Genomic DNA, 22874 nt, shown 5'->3' with positions numbered 1-22874 from the left:
ACACTCGCCTTCGTCACCTCGACCTTCCTCTCGCGTCTCATATACTTGCTGTACAACAGCACGCGTTCGCGCAACTCTTTGTTCCTTGTATAGCGATTATATAAAGGAATACTGATAAATTCCTTAAAATATAATCATTACTAATCATCACGTCTAATCGATGTCCACGTACGTTGAACTCTAGGGACATCTCCTTCCTTTAAGCCTTCTATGATTACGTCTCTTATTGCAAGTCTTATGAGTGTTCTGACTCATCGTATACTGGCCAATTATCTAAACACATACTTGCGTTGTATATGTTAAACGCATATTACTATCGTAGCTATAAGCATCTATGTTGACCGGATTCAAGAAAATCAGTGTTCCCTAGATTTTCTTGATTACATATCATAACTTAAGTCTTGTGAGCATTCCGCTCACATAGACTTAATCAAACATTAAGTATATCAAACACAACATACATGTCATACGTTATTCATCAGATATGTTTTACTATCCGAACACATATTTACTATCCAGGCTAAATTCATTAGCTAGAGGCACAAATTCTATGTTCTCACAACTATACGTATTCATTCATCTCATAGCCTAGATCACATCTTGCTCGCGAGCACTTTACTTCCGTCACAGAGTTCTGGTCTAGGTATACTTACATAAAAAAAACAAAACTTCTTAAAAACTCTTTCAAATAAAACGACTCATTTGGAAATTCCATTTAAGTCTTAGCAAAATTGTGCACTAGGGTGATGACGTCTCTCATCCCCAAAGAGTTGCCACATCTCACCTCTTCGTCTGAACATAATGCATATGATGCATGTCCTATTGATGCATGTATTGATGTATGTAGTGATGCATTTTCTATCGATGTCGTGGCATTTATCGATGGCTATTACGGGTCTAGGCACAATTATGCTTTTATAATCATTAAACAAATAACGTTAACAAGTTATAAACTTCGAGTTTTGTAAATTCTCTAGACCTTTAAACTATGCTTCTGGAAAGTTCCTCAACTTTTACAACTTTGCATTCCTTCTCCACACTCTTTCTAAAATTTCGATCGATCGAATCCTATAACATTCTCACTTTATATGATGCTAAACACACATACATACATATCATCAAATTACAATTATCTCAATATATTCTATTCATAGGAGGCAATACATCTCCCAGAAGCTTCATTTCAAAAAGCACATTATATATGCATGTCTCCTTGAAACAACATATACGTATATACCTCGTATATACGTGTTACAAGAAACAAACAAACGTTTCACAAATCAATTTGTTATACTGATCACCAAGCAAATCACACTAACGACTTGGATCAGACAAACCTCAACTCTATAGCTACAGTAGTTCCTAGGTTACTCAACCGACAAACACATTTTAGCAGAGGTAACTGGACCAACTGCTCTGATACCACAATTGTCACGACCCAATTCATTGAGCCGAGACCGGTGCTAGGGAATGGGAGTGGTAGCTCCGAAACCCGTAACAAGCCTAAAACCACTAATAATTTTTTGCATTTAAAAATATAATATTATATATAAATCATTTTCGGAAAAACTCTTTCGGATAAAGCATTTATAAATATTAAAGTATTATACTAACGTTTACAATATAACATATTGTTTGAGGTCAAAATGTCTATCTAATACCGACACCTACTGACTACTGCAGCTTTAGGAACCTATACTTGTGCAAGTCCAATGACTTCTGGCACAGTGGGGATGGTTTGTCTGATCCGACTCTGTCTACCTGCAAACATCAGAGTGAGGGGTCAGTATTTGGGAAAATACTGAGTGAGTATGCAACTTATTATCGGTATTATGAAAGTACACATCGCATACTTAAACATATGCATAATTATTCCAATATAATATGAAAATAACATAATATTCGCAAATAGCAGATCCGACCGAAATCCTAATCTTAAACTCTTAATTTATCTTACTCGGAATATTCAAATCAAACTGATCCAAATGGTTCGACCCGGGAGTGTTCACACTCAACCACGTCAGCCGCGACCAATCTCTTGATCTCCAAGTGTGAGTCCAACTCACTGGTGGGTCCAACCCACTGGATACGGGGATCAGGTTACACCGTAACCGAGTTCTCACGCGTATCGCATTCATATCATATGCGCATCTCGTAATCTCATAGACAATCTATACACGCTAGAATGACTCAAATACTGGTGATCACACAGCCTATTGACACCCAATAGGTAGTTGATTTCTTCGGATCGCACACTAGATATTTATATTCAAAACGATGAATATAACAACATTCATATAATCAAATTCACCCAACATAACATCTTATACGAGCAAATCATTTAAATGCGATAGATTAATAATAATATTCATAATATATGAAAATAGCTTTAATAATAATAACACGCGAAAGTAAACTGCCACTCACTGTGACCGCTATCTGAAGCTGCGCTATTATAATCCCGCAAGCGTAAGCTCCATGCGTTGTGCAATTACGTAACCACTCCAGCTAACTGGCTTGGTAGCTTGTCGGTACGTCAGTTACTTAATCAAGTTACCTATATGTTAAATCCGTAAACGTAGGTTTAGTATCAAAACCCTAAGTTATAAACTTACGTTATCACGATCGTATCTCAAATACGACTCTCAACTTTCTCTTTTAAACGTCCTAGTTTATGTTTTGATAATCAATCGAATCGTGATTGTTTATGCGACTTGAAACTGTCTGAAATCAAGTTTCCGCGTCGCGTCAGGGCCCAGAAGGCCCGATTCGCAAATCCCCCTTTGGCGAAGGACTGCACGTTCGTGCAGCAGTGTACTGCACGTTCGTGTGCAGTACGCTGCACGTTCGTGTGCTCCACGTTCGTGTAGTGTACTACACGAACGTGTGCTACACGTTCGTTCGTGCAGTCTGCTACACGAACATGTACTGCACGTTCGTGCAGTATGCTACACGAACGTGGAGCACACGAACGTACAGCAAACGGCTTCCGATGTGCAGCCCCGGGGTTCATTCCCCGGGCCATTTCCGACGTGCCTAACGTCCTAATTCGATCCCGCAACGTTTAATAACATCAAAACTCAAGATTTAAGCTTAAAACGTCGAATTCAAACTCAAAATCATTAAAACGGTAAAACCGCTCAAAACCCTAAATCAAAACGTCAAGCTTACCTCGATTTGAAGCTTAAAGATGATAGAGAATTGAATTCTTAATCCATCGGCGCGAGAATCACTCGATTTGGACGAGAAATGGCGAAACCGCGACGGATCGAAGTGATCGCCGTTTTCTTTCTTCGTCTGCTCCTGATCATTCTTTCTTTCCTTCTTCTTAAGAAACATATATATATATCTTGGCTAATTAGCCACTTTCGTCCTTCATTTCTTTAACTTAAACCAATTCTCTTTTAAACTTCAGTAATTAACCAAATGGTTAAATTATCCTTCTAACTCAATTGCTTACGTATTATTTATATCCGAATAAATAATACTAACCCAAAATTATTATTTCCGTCCATAATCTTCTAATTTCTATTCCCGAGGCTTAATTGGCTAATTTGCACTTTGGCCCTTGAAACTTTTCAAAAGTTACAATTTAGCCCAAACGCATCCGCGTCCAAATTTTAAAAGGTCTCCGATTGACCCGAAACTTTTACCACATATACTATAAAATATTTCGCGGACCTTGGCGAAATAATTTCCATTTTAAGTCGTAGTGGCTAAATTACCACTTTAGTCCCTGTACCTTATTTCGAGCTTTTCTTGACATTTTTCCTTCTAATTCCAATTCTAACTTTAGAATTGAAATATAATATTAAGTTTCTCGAAAATTATTTCCAATATCGCCACCCTGGCGAAACAGGACTGGACACGTAGTCCAATTAAATGCTTCAATATTTTGGGGTATTACAAAGGGTTATTTAAATAATATTTTCTAAATGAATTTTAAAGTAAGAACTCAATAGACTTGTATTAATTGGGCATTATTACTTATTGGATATTTTGTGCTGCTCTGGATTGTTTTACCCTATCGTGTTGTTTGTGCTACTCCTATGTGGTGTCTAGTACTCATTAGAATTAGGATCCGTTTTTAATTTATTATTTACATATTGTTAGACTCGTCGACTGTTCGTGCTCCAGAGATGAATCAGGATTAGTTGCTTGCCAGGTTATCACGTGGATTAGCAAGCAGTGAGTTTGTACTTACTATTTACCTCTTTGTTAAGTAAATTGTTATTTTGATATATATGTATACTGTACGTATATTTTGAACTGTTTTTCCATTATGGCTATTAGTTGGAACATGCTATCTAATGGGCATCATTAGGACTGCGTGAGCACCGGTATTGATTTGGGTAAGGTATTTGTGTAAATGTGGCAACTCGGTGTGAGCATAGCTCTCGGGACCAGTAGAGTAACTCAGTGTAGTTCAGCTCTCGGGACTCTGTATATGGATCAAGTGTAGTCGGTGGTAACTCGGTGTAGCTCAACTCTCGGGACCAGGCCTATTGGATTAAGGATATATTTAGTATTGTGGATTAGGGTCCCAACTATTAATTGTAAGTTGTCATTAAATGTTTTAAACGATTTTAATGGTTTTCCACTTGATTAATGTAAATAGTGCTATAAACTCATCTCAGTATATCTGACCCTGTTGTTTTCCCAATTTTTCCAGGGTTATGATTTGAGAGAGTCTACAGATCTCTGTTCTTTACTTTCCTTGAAGGTTTCATTATCTTTAAAAACTGTCAATTGTTTTATTCTTATACCGCAGTAGTAATTATGAGTCTTTACTATTATTTCAGTTGTTTGGCGGATTGGTCCGACTGGATTATTTATTGTCTAGGCATGTCACATTATTTACTCTGGTTTATGTTATGCCATAATTAAAACTCAGTGTTGGATGAGCATGCTATATATAATGTTGGATATTATAAACTGCTAGAATTAGGCTGAAGTCTCGGTTGCCACCGAGCATTGGTTTTCGTGCAGGTTTATTGGAATTGTATGTTATTTATAAGGCTAGCTACGGGTGTTGGTACTACATTACACATGCCCTAGCCCCGGTCGCGATTCATGAAAATGGGTCGTGACACTAGTACTCTTTAGAGTTAGGGTTTGTTTTTAATTATTATTTATACCTTGTTTAGACTCATCGGCCGTTCATGCTTCGTAGACGCACCAGGATTAGATTGCTTGCCAGGTTATCACGTGGATTAGCAAGCAGTAAGTTTATATCTCAATTTACCGCTTTATTAAGTAAACTATATATTTTGTGTGTATATTGTATAAATATCTTTCGAATTGTTTTTCAACATTATGGATTTGATTTTGAACGGGCTACTCGATGGAAATCATCGGGACTGCGTGAACACCTGTATTAATGATCATATGGTACTGTGGTAGGTTAGAGATACGTCTCACCTTAGTGAGGGCGCCGACGGAAGATACGTCTCCTCGAACTCACATATTTATTAGGTGACAATCGGGGATCAGTTATACAGATACATCTAACCAACATGACAAATGGATTTAGAATTGTGGTTTAGGGTTTCAATGATTATCCATAATGAATAATTGTTTTATTAATATTTTAAAGGTTTTCTAACTTAATAAATATAAATGGTTATGTGAACTCATCTCAGTATATCTGACCCCGTTGTTTTCCAAAATTTTCCAGGTTTATGATTTGAGCGTTTGGTTGATCCTTGTTTCTTCATTCTTCTTAGGTTTTTTTTTCAGAATAAATAGTCAAACTGTTTTAAACTCTTAAACCACAGTAGTAGTACTAGATTGTTTTCTGTCTTAGATTTATAGTTATGTTTTAAACTATTTTGTTGAGTGATCCAACTATTATTTTATTTCTATTGGCATGTACTCTGTTTATGGTATTTCTATATATTGCCATACTTTTGGAGTTTTTAATTCAAGAAAAGCATACTTTGAATATGTGTTGCTTTTATATATTGCTAGACTAGGCTGAAGTCTCGGTTGCCCCGAGCATGTGGTTTTATACAGTTACATTGTTTTAAATGTATATTGTTGGTTATCCGAAAGGCTGGCTACGGGTTTTGGTACAATCATACCCATACCCTAGCGCTGGTCGCGATCTATAAAAATGGGTCGTGACAAAGTTGATATGAGAGCTTTTGTTTCAAACCAAGGCTTTTTATATGTTATGTGTTTATTTTTTTGGCATGATAAGTGGTTAATGAATCCTAAGAACTAATACAGAATTAGGATTCGAGTCATGTCTTTGAAACGTCATCTTTTGTTTTCAAAATTTTCTGCGTACTCCTATAGGAATGTCAGGAGTGAGTTGTGTGATTTAACTGATATATGCATGTATAAGTTGTTGATTTCACTTGGGTGATCACTTGTACGCACTCAAATTATAAGCCTGAAAAATTGGAAAACAACGTGGTCAGATATACTAAGATGAGTTCATAATGCTATTTACATTTATTAAGTTTAAAATCCTTAAAACAAATCATTTTACACTAATATACTTAAGATTATTGAAATACAATATTGAAATGATACCAGCGTAAGTATGACGTATCATGCTGAACCCAGAGTGGACGGGAACAAATCCTCGTCATATACCAGCGTAAGCAAGATATTAGTATGCCGATCCCAGAGTACTTACCGGTGCACACAGTCTCGATACAATCCTATCGAGTAGCTTGTCCAATCCAAATCCATAATTGGTTAAAACAGTTCGAAACAGTTTATATACTAAAATAATTGTGGTGCTTAATAAAGCGGTAAATAACACCAGAAACTCACTGCTTGCGTATCCACGTGAATCTTGGCAAATAGCCTAAGCCAGCTGCGACTCCAAAGCACGAACAGTCGACGAGACTAGAAACAAAGCTTAAGTTAAAAACAAATCATCTCCTAACAATAAGAATATTAGACACCACATAGGACTAGCATCTCAAACCACAACCAAGGTATAAGCTCAAGCACAACATCCGTATAAATACATTCCATATTCAAATTAATACCAGACTCGAACAATAATTTAATCATAATTGAGTTCCCGTTAAAAATATAATCCGGAATACTTATATAACTTAGTTTAAAACTTTGAAACCAAGTGAAAATTCCAGAGTTGTGAATTTGCCTTCAAGCTTAATCTCACATGTCGGACAACCCAAGTAAAACCCGACCCAATTATATGACAGAGTAATAGCCTATGTTAAATCTAAAACTTTTAAACCAAAACATTATTCATTTGAAAACCATGGAACTCAATATAGCTTAACAACAAGGCAACACTTATACAATATGCTCAAAACTAGCCCCAGTTGGCCAAACCACCCAGAGTAGACACCAGCATGCCAAATCACTTAAAATGATTCCAACAACATGTATACATATCTAAAGCATAAGCTCATATATGAACCAATTAATCAAACCAACAATCATTCATCGCATAGAATTTATAATCTTATAATCAACAAACATGAAACGTTTTCCCAACAAGTTTAAACAATACCAACATACCAAAGTCATACAAACAACCCCAAAAATGTTTATGGGCAGCAACAATATCCTTCAACAATAACAACAACAAACCAATGTATAATTAAGTATTTTAAGCCAACAATCCAACCATAGGTTCAACTTCGAAGTTCTGATGGGATCCAGTGCATTAGTGCTGGTATAATCGCACCTGTCACACCTTGCACGATCATCGTAAATATCTGATGCCTTGCAACTCATTCAACCAAAATAAAGACTATCTTTAAAAGTATATTTTGGTCCCTGAACGTTTTCCATATTTCCCATTTAGTCCATGCATTGCAATTCATCGGTGCTCGTTACTCGTTCTGTTTATGTCTCGGCAATAATACTAAAAAAATGCAGGCGCGGACCGCAAAAATACAAAAAACGGGTGCAACACGAGGACTTCCTAGGAGGTCACCAATCCTAGTACTTCTCTCGCCCAAGCACGTTTAGCTTGGGTGTTTTGATGGGATCTGGTGCATTAGTGCTGGTATGATCGCATCCTTCACACCCTGCAGGATCATCGTATATATCTGCTGCCTTGCAACTCATTCAACCAAAATAATAACTATCATTAAATGTACGTTTTTGTCCCTGAAATTTTTCCATATTTCCCGTTTTGTCCCTGCGTTGCAATTCATCGATGCTCGTTACTCGTTACTCGTTCTGGTTATGTTTCGGCAATGATAATAATAATAAAAAAATACAGGCGCTGACCGTAAAAATACAAAAGAGTGGTGTAACACGAGGACTTCCCAGGAGGTCACCAATACTAGTACTGCTCTCACCCAAGCACGTTTAACTTCAGAGCTCTGACGGGATCCGGTGCCTTAGTGCTAGTATGATCGCACACGTCGCACACGTCGCACCTTGCACGATCATCATATATATATGCTGCCTTGCAACTCATTCAACCAAAATAAAAACTATCTTTAAAAGCACGTTTTGGTCCCTAAACTTTTTCCATATTTCCCGTTTAGCCCTACATAGCAATTCATCACTGCTCGTTACTCGTTACTCGTTCTGTTTATGTCTCGGCAATAATAATAATAAAAAATGCAGGGGCGGACAACAAAAATTCAAAAAAGGGGTGGAACAAGAGGACTTCCTAGGAGGTCACCCATCCTAGTACTGCTCTCGCCCAAGCACGTTTAACTTCGGAGTTAGATGGGATACGGTGCATTTATGCTGGTATAATCGCACCCGTCGTACCTTTCACGATCATCATATATATCTGCTGCCTTACAACTGATTCAACCAAAATATAAACAATCTTCATAAGCACGTTTTGGTCCCTGAACGTTTTCCATATTTCTCGTTTAGTCCCTGCATTGCAATTCATCGGTGCTCGTTACTTGTTACTCGTTCTGTTTATTTCTCGGTGATGATATGTAAAACTAAAAAACCATATGCGAATACTTGATACCTTTCAAAATCAAAACGTTACTCGTTACTCGTTCTATTTATAGGCCCCAAAGTCAAAAAAAACGACAGACGCATTGCGAGCCTGCCGTCGTGCCTTTTGAGAAGACACAAAACACCCCGCGGCGCGTTGCGAGGCGCGATGGCCCAATGTGCCCTCCAATGTGCTTCAGTTCTGATCCAACGGTGAACTCTTTCTCGTGCACAGCATATTCAAAAATGAGCCCGATCCAACGGTGCAATTGAGAGATATGGATGTTCTATCAAGACATGTCAGATTCAGAAGGGACACTAACACACTATTGATTATAAACCTGATACAAATCAAATCGCCGTCGAAAATCACACGGCACATGCGACCCATACAAGATACAACTCAAACCCCAAGCATAGTATCACACTTGCTAAGTCCACCATTAACAATCCAAAACTAAGTCGAAAAAACAACAAAACCATGACAAAAAAACGCGGGATATTACAATCTCCCAACTTATATAAAATTCATCCTCGAATTTAACGTAACACAACCCACGTAAAACATATGATACAACTATATGTTGTCTGAACAAAAACACACGTAACAAACGTGAAAACACATAATATGACACCCAAAGTAATAAAGGAAAACAATTATAACAATTCTGCATAATGAACTCTGTCTCCCAAGTAACCACCCTAAACTGTAACCATAGGAATTCCATGTTTAACGATCTATGCACTTGCATAATAAAAAAAGTCAACAGGTTGTTCCTAGAACAATAACTAAAAATCACGACTTTCATAAACCGAACAATCTTAAAAGGTCATAAAAGCCTTAATGCTAACTTCCACTTAACATAAAATGATAACGCCATTTCTAGGTGAAACCAAACGAAGGAATACAAATTCTCCTGCATAAAGTTCGACTGAAATACTTGGGATAAATAAGAACGAACTCGAGTCTCCATATAAAGCTCGACTGAAATACTTAGGATAAATAAGAACGAACCTCAAATCTCTTTCAATGATAACTCTAATCAAAATTTCAACCAAGAGAAAGTCAACACAAGACAAAACACTCCGAAAATATATGGGGTATTACATTCTCCCCAACCTAAGAAAAATTCAACACAAGTCACAACACACATATTGTGCAAAATTCCGATTCTAACAACTTGGTGCTCCAACAACCACTCCATCAACACAAATGTGAACAATCAAAAATTATCCAACGAAGTTGGTTTCCAAAACTAGCTTGAATCTTAAAATTTTCGAAACCCATATCATCAAAGTTCAAGAACAATCCTGAAGCTCAAATTCCAGTTCTTACAAAAAACCACACTATATAATACCATTAACTTTGCGAATTATAAAACACAAAAACTCACACCGTTATTCAAAAGAAAATGTGAACTTACCTCATGGTAACTAAATCTCCAGATTATAACAAACAATTTCAATCACAATGATTCCTTTAATCATCCCATAAGTAGTACACAACTTACACTTATAATAACCAAACCTCAAAATTGATTAACACTTAAGTCAAAGATAATTCGAACATCCAAAATTATTCCACCAATATATGTAACCTCGAATCCTAACAATAGATCGCCTAGATCAAATTCACAATTAACCCGGTCATTGGTTATATTCAAAGTCAGACTCATAGGAAAATAAAATTTCAAAAATACAAAAATTATATATTAATATTTTCCACTTCAAAAAAAAATGTTAACATCCTATACCTTCTTTTTATTTTCCAAAACAAAATGCTTTTACTGTTGGAAAACCTCCAGTTTATAAACACCTCCATTTTCAAAATATTTGTATTTGAATTCACCGTTACACCATACTTTTAAATAAACGTACAAATTTATGAAATCGTTCAACTCACAAGTTTATTATTTTCTTTTAAATTAACCTTTATAAATTTCCTCACTTTCTCATAAAGGAAAAATCTGCAAATAAGAATCTCTTCATTTACAAAATAATTTTATATCGATATATCAAAACTGTTTGGACATAAATCGAATTTGTAAAACAAAATTTATTTAAAATTTTAAGTGTAAATACACACTTGGAGCATAACCAATTTTCTCAATCCAACACTATCTCAAGTCATAAAGCGTTAGCTAACACAAATCCTCCCAATCAAAACTTAACATTTTACCGCACTTACCCCAACTATATCTTGAATGCAACCTTATATTCATAGCTATAATTTATGAAGCACAAACACTCTAACAATATAAAACCAACCATTACAATGCAACTGTCCTTAATTCACTACAGCCATCACAGAGTATTTGTCTAGCTACCTTTCAGTAAAAATTTCAAAACCAATTGAAATTCATCCTCTTTATAATTACATTTATCACACAGTAACTGGCGATTTTATTTCAAAACATTTTTCTCAAAAGACTCTACCGATAAAATCCACTTTACATAATTGTGCGCCAGGGTGATGATACCTCTCATCCCCAAAGAGTTGCATCCAACTCTAATCATTTATATGCACGTGATGCATGTACTATTATGCATGTATTAATTATTAATTTCTCTTTTATTTAGTGAACATACTCAATGCTCAATACAATTTTCTATTCGTGACATTCAAAATGCATATTCATGATATGTCTAGGCACAACTACGTGATAAAAACATTTCAAATACTTTCACAAATTTCATTTGAAATCAATTTCTCGATAAAACATCTGCTAGATGTTACACTCTGTGAGACGTGAACTCGATAGCCTCAAAATATCATTTCAAATTCCGTACTCTTAATCTACCAAATCATATGATACTAATATAATAATTCAAACCGATAAATCCTTCAACATCTCTCATGAATAAAATAATACTCTATTAAACTCCAAAACAAGATGAAACTTAACTTAAGGAAAACAATACATCACATATGCTTATACAAAAACTTACCATCAATTCCTACATCACATCGTCCAACTTGATGAAAAGAACTAGCATTATAAGATACACCGATCTATCTCCTCGTTTAAGAATTTCCAAAATATATTGTTCCTTAATAGTCAAAAACCACCAACCGTTTCAAACAGCACTTTACTCCGCTCGATATTGAAACCAAAAATATCTCGATCCGTAAAACAATATACTAACACCAGTCTAACCTCAAACTAAAACTAAAGCAATACAGGCCTAAACGAAGTTTGACTCACAAATCAAAAGCCAACGTCAAGGTTAAGTCAAAGAACGCATGAAAGAAATTATTTCCCGTGCTACCCAGCACGACGAGATAAAATAAACTCAACCAACATATACCAAACAAACTTGCGAGGTATACAACGCAAATTAAAACAAAAATATTACGAATTCTACAAATAATAAACCACTCAAACATGCCATTAACCACAATCACTACAAAAAATTTGGCTTGTTGTGACAAAAAAATATGTGACAAATTATATTTTGTCATAATAAATAAGTTAATTGTGACAAAAAAGAATATTTTGTCACAATGAGAGTTCAATGAAATGATATTGTGACAAATACATATTGTGTCAACCATTTTTGTCACTGTAAAAATTAATTATGTTTGTTGTGACTAACTATTTTGACAAAAAAATGTTTTGTCTCCCTAATTTAAAATATTTTTATTATGACAAAATAAATTTTATCATAATATTTGAAAAAGTGGTGACAAATTTTATTTTGCAGCAATTAGATATATTTTGCCATTATAAATATTAATTATGTTTATTGTGACAAAGTATTTTGCCAAAAAAACACATTTTGTTATTGTATATTAGAAATAAAGTTGTGATGATAAAATAAATTTTATCATAATTTATAAAAATATTGTGACAAATTTATTTTCGCAGCAATTAAGTGAAATTAAATGATATTGTAATAAATTAATATTGTGTCAAATTTATTTGTCACTGCAAAAAAAGTAAATATGTTTTTGTGACAAAGTATTTTGCCAAAACAAATATTTTGTTCCTGTTTTTAAAAAACACAGTTATAATGACAGAATATCAAACCTTATGTCAACCTCATTAAACACAAAATAAACACAAAATAGAGAATGAAAAAGGAATTGCAGAAAATATATGTTACAGAATAATTCAAAAAAAACTCTTTCCACTACTGTCTATTGTGTCAAATTTATTTGTCATTAAAAAAAGTAAATATGCTTTTGTGAGAAAGTATTTTACCAAAAAAAATGTTTTGTGCCCGTATTTTAAAAATACAGTTATAATGACAAAAAATAAACGTTTTGTAAACCTTATGTTAAACTTATGAAACACAAAATAAACACAAAATAGAAAAAGAAAAACGAATTGCAGAAAATATATGGTAAAAAATAATTCATTAAAAATCTTTCCACTATAGTTTATTGTGTCAAATTTATTTGTCACTATAAGAAAAGTAAATATATTTTTGTCACAAAATATTTTGCCAAAATAAATGTTTTGTGCCTGTATTTTAAAAATAAAGTTATAATGACTATAAATGAACCTTATGTCGACCATATTCAACCTTATGAAAGACAAAATACACACAAAATAGAGAAAGAAAAACGAATTACAGAAAATAAATGGTAAAGAAGAAAATATATACAGTTATAATGATAAAATAAATTTTAGTATAATGTTTAAATACAGTGGTAACAAATTTTATTTTGCAGCAATTAATTAAAATTAAATAATGTTGTGATAATTAAATATTGTGTCAAATATTTTTGTTACTATAAAAATTAATTATGGTTGTTGTGACAAAGGGTTTTGACAAAAAACGTTTTGTCACTGTATATTAAAAATACATTTATTATGATAAAATAAATTTTATCATAATATGTAAAAATATTGTGAATAATTTATTTTTTCAGCAATTAAGTGAAGTTAAATGATATTGTGATTAATAAATGTTATGTCACTATGCAATTGAAAAAAAAAATTAATGATAACAAGATTCAATGGGTCATGAAATTATATTTTATTTTGATAAAAAAGGTATGTGACAATTAAGATTCAAATATCCAAATTAAGTTAACTTCTTATTTTATCAAAGCATTCTTCATTAGGGAAAAACTTTTTTTGCTGAATATTGACACCACACTACCGCATCAATTCCTTTGTTGTACTTCTCCCGCCGCCGCACTTTCATCGATTCTGTGTTTGTTGCTGCTTATTTTTCCAAGTATTTTTTTAACTTAAGAAAAAAGATTAAATTTATTAATGTAGGATGAATTTCACATTCAAATTGCTTATTTTTTCAATTGATAATTTAAATTTTCAATTGATTCGTACAAACTCGAGGTAGGGCTTTAAACTCGACGAATTATCTCCTATTCTCGAGTTTGTTATCTTAATGAAAACAAAAACTCGAGGTTATGCTTCCATTTCGTCGAGTATTAAGACTTACATCGAGTTTGTGCTTCAACAGAGATAAAAAAACTCGAGGTAAGGATGTAACTCGTCGAGTTTTAAGCATGACATCGAATTTAAGTATTGTAATTTCAACCTGATATAGATATGGAGTTCATATTAGGTTCATATCAAGTTGCAATAACATAATATGAAATAACATAAATAATATTTAATTAAACTTTAAGTGATAAGTACAAAATACATAAATCAAAACAAATTATCGTTTTAGAATCACCAATAAGAGTTAGCTATGCATTCAACGAATTGACAACTTTCAAAAGTTCGGAACATTTGGAAGTGAATAAACGTTTCAAATCCATTATATCATCCTTCATCGTCTTTTGACCAGCCATTAAAATTTCCAGCTTCTCTTCCATAACAGTTAGATCTGAAGTGTTTGACGTTGATTCACAGTCTTTCAATTTATCAAATGCCGGACAATAACCCTCCTCGTTTTCCTTAATTTTTTTTAAAAACCATATATAAAAACAGAGAAAATGGTAAATTAAATTTGAAAAATTGAAAATTTAAAACATACAAACCTCATAGGATGCAATCTCAACAAATAAATCTCTGTCAACATCAATGTATTTTGTAGGAACGATGCCACCTCAGAATTCGCGGGATAGCAGCTTTGTTCACTAGCTGAGCAAAGGTATTTTCCACCGCCCGACAACACTCGTAGAACCAACATACCAGTGCATATGGGAAACCTTGAAGGCGATACTGATAAATGTTGTCTTCAATACTAAGAGATCCCGGACTAAGAACAACTATTTTCGACAAAGAATCAAACGTGTACTTGAATACGTTAATACCCCATGGATAGTCGTTCTAAAATTAGAGTTTATCAGTGGCACCGCGTGAAATCACCATGGATCTAGGTCAGAAAAAACACTAGATCGATTAGGAAGGAAAGAAAGAGTTTGATTAGGAAGGAAATCAATTGTAAAATTATGAAATACCCATTAGTTCCCGCTACATGAAAAAGAAAAGGAGGTAAATAATATGGTGCATTAGAAATACACTAAGACACAAATACCTTAGATAGGGATAAAATAGGAATGAAAAATAAAAAGGGTGTTGAAAATAAAATAATGTTTTCAACTGAGGTGTTTTTTCAAGGAAAAAATATTAAATCAATAATATAAATTTTTGAGAATTTAATTGTTTGGTATAATTTTACTAATTAAAAACATTAAAATAAATAATTTTTGCACCCTAAGGTCTGTTTGAAATGATTACATTAATTTTTGCACCGAATTCGCATTTATGGTTGTTTTAAACAATTATTTTTGTTGATTATGATTGTGGTTTGATTGTAGTTTGTATTTATTAAATTCAGTGTGATTTGGGCAATTTAAAGATCTAAGGGATATTTGATAAATTTATTCTCACTATTGTGTTTAATTTTCAAGTTTCATTTTAATTTTGGGGAAAATTAGCAAACATTATGAGTTTAGGGACCGAATTGCGTTTTTGGCAATTCAAGGAGCTAAACTGTATTTTTGCCATATGTTTTAACGGGCCGTGTATGACCTACGTACAAACAATGTATTAACGATTTTTTACATTAGTATAGACTTTGCGATTTTTTACTCATAACTTAACTACGTTGACATTTGGACACATCTCACGTAAGTTGAGGCACGTCATGCAACGTAATTTGAGGCACATGTAACGTATATTTTAAATTCTTATAATTTTTATCAAAAATTATAAAAATAAACTTATCGATGATCAAATCCTACAAAAACCGTTACAATAAGCTAGTTTTGTTATTTTTTCGTAATTTTTAACGGACCGTGTACGACCTACGTACAAACAATGTATTAACAGTCTTTTACACACATTAGTATAGAGTTTGCAATTATTTTCAAGCAAGCATTATTTTATAGTTATATAAATAATAACAAATTACATAATAAAAATATAATCATTTTTACCTATTGTAATCAAATTTATTTTTATATCAATATAGTGTTAATTTAAGGTTTTTTTGACTTTTCCTAATTTTATAATAAATAAATTAAATATTATTTTACTTTTTTAGCGGTCATAAAAAAATATATTGCAAAATGTTGTTTTTGCTAACCCTAACACTAATCATAACCAAAAACCCTAAACCCTAAACCCAAAATTCTAAGCCCTAAACCCTAAAATACAATTTCAATAATGGTTATGCGAGTAAAATCATATTCAACCGAATAAATTTACCTATTACAAAAATTCAAATTATACTAATTAAAAACATTAAAATAAATTATAAGAATAGGCAAAAGTGGAAAAATTTCTTATTTGTTCCCATTTATTTTCAAAAGGCATATATTACCTCAAAAGTGTTTCAATGCTTTTTCTGAAATGAAAATATTGTTTCCAAGTTTTTCATTACTATATATTTTATGCAATTTGTTTTTATCTCTCTATGTTGTGTTTATTTTGTGTTTCATAAGGTTGACATACAGTTGACATAAGGTTCATATTCGGTCACAATTTTTTTTAAAAAAACTGCATCTAAATAAAAATTTCTGCAACAAGATTTTCAGAATATATCTCAAACTGATTTGATTTGCCAAGATTTTGGCAAATCAAATTAGGAAAAGTGAAAAACGAATTTAGTAGGAGGGAAACAATATTAAAATAGGAGGGAAACGAAAAAAGAGAGAGGGAAACGAAAATAATTATGTCCTTATTTAATTTTTTAATTAATGAAAGTTCCTTCTAAAAGGAAAACTCATTGGCATTAATCATAATTACAGGAATCACGTTGTTGAATGACAAAATAAAGTGATTTCTTCTTTCTTATCAAAATATCATAAAAACAATTATAAACAATTCTCACCATACTTGTTATTCAACAACTCAAGGAACAGTGGTTGCCGAAGTTAATACGGTTGGAGAAACTGAAACCATGTCCTCTGAACCAACAAATGTTGATGAAGGTTAGGTTGAATTGATTCTTTATTTTGTGTTTCATTTATTTTGCTTAGAGAACTGATATAATTAGCTAATGGAATTGTGTTTCAATGCTTTTTCTGAAATGAAAATATTGTTTTCAAGTTATTCTTTACCATATATTTTATGCAATTCGTTTTTATCTCTCTATGTTGTGTTTATTTTGTGTTTCGTAAGGTTGACATACGGTTGACATAAGGTTCATATTCGGTCACAAAAACTTTTAAAAAACTACATCTAAATAAAATTTCTTGCAAAAAGATTTTCATAATATATCTCAAACTGATTTGATTTGCCAAGATTTTGGCAAATCAAATTAGGAAAAGTGAAAAACGAATTTAGTAGGAGGGAAACAATATTAAAATAGGAGGGAAACAAAAAAAGAGAGAGGGAATCGAAAATAATTATGTCCTTATTTAATTTTTTAATTAATGAAAGTTCCCTCTAAAAGGAAAACTCATTGACATTAACCATAATTGCAGGAATCACGTTGTTGAATGACAAAATAAAGTGATTTCTTCTTTCTTATCAAAATATCATAAAAACAATTATAAACAATTCTCACCATACTTGTTATTCAACAACTCAAGGACCAGTTGCTGCCGAAGTTAATACGGTTGGAGAAACTGAAACCATGTCCTCTAAACTAATAAATTTTGATGAAGGTTAGGTGTTTCATTTATTTTACTTAGAGAATTGATATAATTAGCTAATGAAATTGTGTTTCAATATTTTTTCTGGAATGAAAATATTGTTTTCAAGTTATTCTTTACCATATATTTTATGCAATTCGTTTTTATCTCTCTATGTTGTGTTTATTTTGTGTTTCATAAGGTTGACATACGGTTGACATAAGGTTCATATTCGGTCACAAAAACTTTTAAAAAACTGCATCTAAATAAAAAAATTTGCAACAAGATTTTCAGAATATATCTCAAACTGATTTGATTTGCCAAGATTTTGACAAATCAAATCAGGAAAAGTGAAAAACGAATTTAGTAGGAGGGAAACAATATTAAAATAGGAGGGAAACGAAAAAAGAGAGAGGGAAACGAAAATAATTATGTCCTTATTTAATTTTTTAATTAATGAAAGTTCCCTCTAAAAGGAAAACTCACTGGCATTAACCATAATTGCAGGAATCATGTTGTTGAATGACAAAATAAAGTGATTTCTTCTTCTTTTATCAAAATATCATAAAAAAATTATAAACAATTCTCACCATACTTGTTATTCAATAACTCAAGGACCAGTGGCTGCTGAAGTTAATACGGTTGGAGAAACTGAAACCATATCCTCTGAACCAACAAATGTTGATGAAGGTTAGGTTGAATTGATTCTTTATTTTGTGGTTCATTTATTTTGCTTAGAGAATTGATATAATTAGCTAATGTAATTGTGTTTTAATGCTTTTTCTGGAATGAAAATATTGTTTTCAAGTTATTCTTTACCATATATTTTATGCAATTCATTTTTATCTCTCTACGTTGTGTTTATTTTGTGTTTCATAAGGTTGACATAAGGTTCATATTCGGTCACAAAAACTTTTAAAAACTGCATCTTAACAAAATTTAAAAATAGTATAAGACATACATATCAATTTGAATAGAGAAGAAAACTAACATGAGATAAACTGTAGTATTTCTTAGGTCTTCTTCCCAAAACAAAATGTGTTTTAATGCTTTTGCCGGAATGGAACGATTGTTTTTTGTGTTTTTCTTTACCATATATTTTTCTGCAATTCGTGTTTGTTTCTCTATTTTGTGTTTATTTTGTATTTCATATGGTTGACATAAGGTAGACATAAGGTTCACATTATGTCACCATAACTTTTTAAGAAAGTGCATCTAAATGAAATTTTAAAATAGCATAAGAATTACATATAAAATTTTATAGAGAAGCAAACTAATATGAGCTAAAGTTTTGTATTTCTTACGTATTTCTCTATTTTGTGCTTATTTTTTGTTTTCTAAGGTTGACATATGGTTGACATGTAGTTTATATTCACTCACTATAACTTTAAAAAAACTGCATATAAATATTTCTTTAAAAAAATACATATCAATTTGGAAATAAAAAGCAAACTATCATAAGATAAACTGTTGTACTTCTTAGATCCTCTTTTAAAAAAGAATTGTCGAGTTATTACGAGTTCGGTAGAACATATATTCGATGAAATATATAAACTCGTCGAGTTTCTGGACTACCTCGAGTAACAAATAAATTTTCTGCAATAAGATTTTCAGAATATATCTCAAACTGATTTGATTTGCCAAGATTTTGGCAAATCAAATAAGGAAAAGTGAAAAACAAATTTAGTAGGAGGGAAACAATATTATAATAGGAGGGAAACGAATTTTATATCATACTTGTTATTTCAATTAATTATATTCTTATAATATGTGACTATTCATATGTTTGTTTATTGATAGGGTGAATTTGAGATTGATTTACTTGATCCACATGCAAGAGAAGTAGTATATGGAATGATGGCTAGACGATTTAGAAACTTCAAGTATCATTGTCACTTACATTATAAGATGTTCTCTACTCGTGTGTAAGCTGAAAAAACATCCACCCAAGAATGTAAAGATAAACGATTGGAAGAACCTATGTGAACATTTTGATGAACATGCACACATTAAGGTAACATTCCAATTTCTTTTATTCGTTATACTTTTAATTTTTTTTATAATTTCAAAATTATTCACTTAATTATGTCAGTTTGAAAATAAAAGTGTATATAATAAATGTATTTTTTTTTCTTACAAATGGAAATTGTTGGAATGAAAGAAGATGAACGTCTCCTATATCAAAAGTTAGGCTTAATTTAGTTTCTTTTCTTTATAGAAAATAGTTTACATGTTTGCATACGATCTGTTATTTTAGTATTATTAAAGACTTATTCATCGATAATTTTATGTAATATTTGAATTGATTTTGTTTTTTATTCATTGATTTTAGTAACAAATTACCGTATTCAATTATTTTAGTATCGATAAAAATGAAAACAATATAATGACAATTAATTTTGTCACGTTATGATAAATTACTTGTTGTGATAAATTAATTTGTCACCGTTGGCAAACTATAATGACAATTAATTTCGTCACGTTATGATAAATTACTTATTTAGATAAATTAAATGTGTCACCGTTGACAAATTATAATGACAATTAATTTCGTCACATTATCATAAATTACGTGTTGTGATAAATTAAATTTATCACAACTAACTAATTATAATGACAATTAATTTCGTCACGTTATATTAAATTACTTCTTGTGATAAATTAAATTTGTCACAACTAACTAATTATAATGACAATTAATCTCGCCACATTATGTTAAATTACTTGTTGTGATAAATTAAATTTATCACATCTAATTATTTAAGATGGCAATTAATTTCGTCACTTTATGATAGATTACTTGTGATAAATATTTTTTTGTCACTTCACAATCTTTTTGTCACTAATAACTCGGCGTATGTAGTGACAAATGTATATTAATTGTGATAAATATGGTTTTGTCACTGCATAATCTTTTTATCACTAATAACTCGGTGTATGTAGTGACAAATTTATATGAATTGTGATAAATATTATTAGCGTTTTGTCACTAGAAGTCGATGTATATTACGATAAATTTTGACAAGATTTGATTACTTGTGATATACATTTTCGTCACAATAAATATGAATCAATTTTATCACAATAAAAAATTTATGGTGACAAACTATAAAATGGACTTATTGTGACTTATTTGTTGTGACCAACAAAATTTGTCACAATGTAGTCACAATAACGTTGTTGTGACAACTTTTAGGCTTAACGTGATAAATTTTGTTCGTCCCAACAAGCCAAACTTTTTGTAGTGAATTAATCCAAACTTATTTAAAGGAAAATACAAAGCATGCTACAACACACTGCTATTCGTCGTAACAAGAACAACAAGTAATATGTCATCGATCAAAATACGCATCGAAACTTATTTTGAATTATAAAGTAAACCACACCAGTTTTGAAGTTCTAGTTGAGCCTCACAGTTTTAAAATATTTGTTTTCCGGAAAACCTCCTTTGTAAATCATTTTTTTAAAAGTTTCCAAAGTATCTCAATCCAAAACAACTAGCGAGTTAGCCGAGTCATTACAACTACCCAGCTCAACTCCAAAATTTGGGTGACCAATGTCAAACTCAAAACAACCATTTATAAAACCTACTCAAAACAATTGTAAATCTTGAAATGCCTTTAAATAAAATCTCAATCTTTTCTTAAAAATAGGAGCTCAACATAATCCAAGCATCAAACATCAATTCAAAAATTCAAGTGAGAAAACCCTTTATCACAAACAACCATTCCGAGAAACGCATACTCTCGCGAAATATAATATACCAAAGCATATAACCAAAGAAACCTCTAATGTACACAAACCAAAACATGGTAAGACCATAAAAGTCATAATAAATTATAAAAGCCATATTCCATCATTTAACTAAATCGTTGGTCAATACCAAGTCAAATGTAAGATTTCAAAATGCGGGAAATTAATTTTACTTGCAAAGTAACCAAAAATCACATTTTTTTTAAAAAAAAGTATTAAATTCAGACTTCTCTTCCGATTCTTGTGTCAAAACACAAATCAAATCAAAATAATTTTCTCAATAAAACCATAAAACCAACGTGTGACCGAACAACGTGTAGCCAAAAAACATGCTTAAAGATTTAAAATAAGAATCCTTTAAAAGCAAAACAAGGCCAACCCTAACAAATCCTCTTATGTGCCAACATATATAAGGCACAACAGTCCACAAAACATCACCTAAAGTATATCTCATATATGGCACAACAGCCAATAAAGCATCACCCAAAGTATATCTCATATATGGCATAACAACCAACAAAGCATCACCCGAAGTAAACACCATATAAGGCACAACAGGCCATAAAACATCAGCCAATGTATAAGCAATAAACGCTCCAAAGTAAAGTATCAGATATACTGATATGAGTTCATAATGCTATTTACACTTATTAAGTTTAAAACACTTAAAACAAATCATTTTACTGATATACGGAAGATTATGGAAATAACAGTATTAAATGATCCCGGCGTAAGTGTGACGTATCATACCGAACCCAGAGTAGATGGGAACAAATCCTCGTCTTATACTAGCGTAAGCAAGACATTGGTATGCCGATCCAGAGTACTTACTGTTGCGCACAGTCTCAATACAAGCCTATTAAGTAGCTTATTCCAATCCAGATCCATAATCGCTTAAAACAGTTTGAAAACAATTTAATACAAAAATAATTGTGGTACTTAATAAAGCGGTAAATAACACTACAAACGCACATCTTGCGAATCCACTTGATAACCTGGCAAGCAACCTAAACATGCTCTGACTCCGTAGCACGATCAATCATCGGGTCTAGAAACAAAGCTTAAGTTAAAAATAATTCATCCCCTAACTCTAAGAATACTAGACACCACATAAGACTAGTATCTCAACCACAAGCCAAAGCATATGCCACAGAATAACAATCAAACGTATACAATCCATAGCCAAAGTAATACTAGAGTCAAAAAT

The 22874-nt window shown here is 32.1% G+C and overlaps 3 pseudogenes; all 3 read right to left on the bottom strand.

Moving 5' to 3' along the window:
- Window positions 1–7897: 7897 nt before the first annotated feature.
- Window positions 7898–8016, bottom strand: LOC126685133 (5S ribosomal RNA; annotated as a pseudogene).
- Window positions 8017–8246: 230 nt separating this feature from the next.
- On the bottom strand, window positions 8247–8365 carry LOC126685132 (5S ribosomal RNA; annotated as a pseudogene).
- Window positions 8366–8599: 234 nt separating this feature from the next.
- LOC126685149 (5S ribosomal RNA) lies at window positions 8600–8717 on the bottom strand (annotated as a pseudogene).
- Between the last annotated feature and the right edge of the window lie 14157 nt (window positions 8718–22874).

This window comes from Mercurialis annua, linkage group LG5 (genome assembly GCF_937616625.2).
Source record: "Mercurialis annua linkage group LG5, ddMerAnnu1.2, whole genome shotgun sequence".
Lineage (NCBI taxonomy): Eukaryota > Viridiplantae > Streptophyta > Magnoliopsida > Malpighiales > Euphorbiaceae > Mercurialis > Mercurialis annua.
This window is presented reverse-complemented; position numbering and strand designations above follow the sequence as displayed.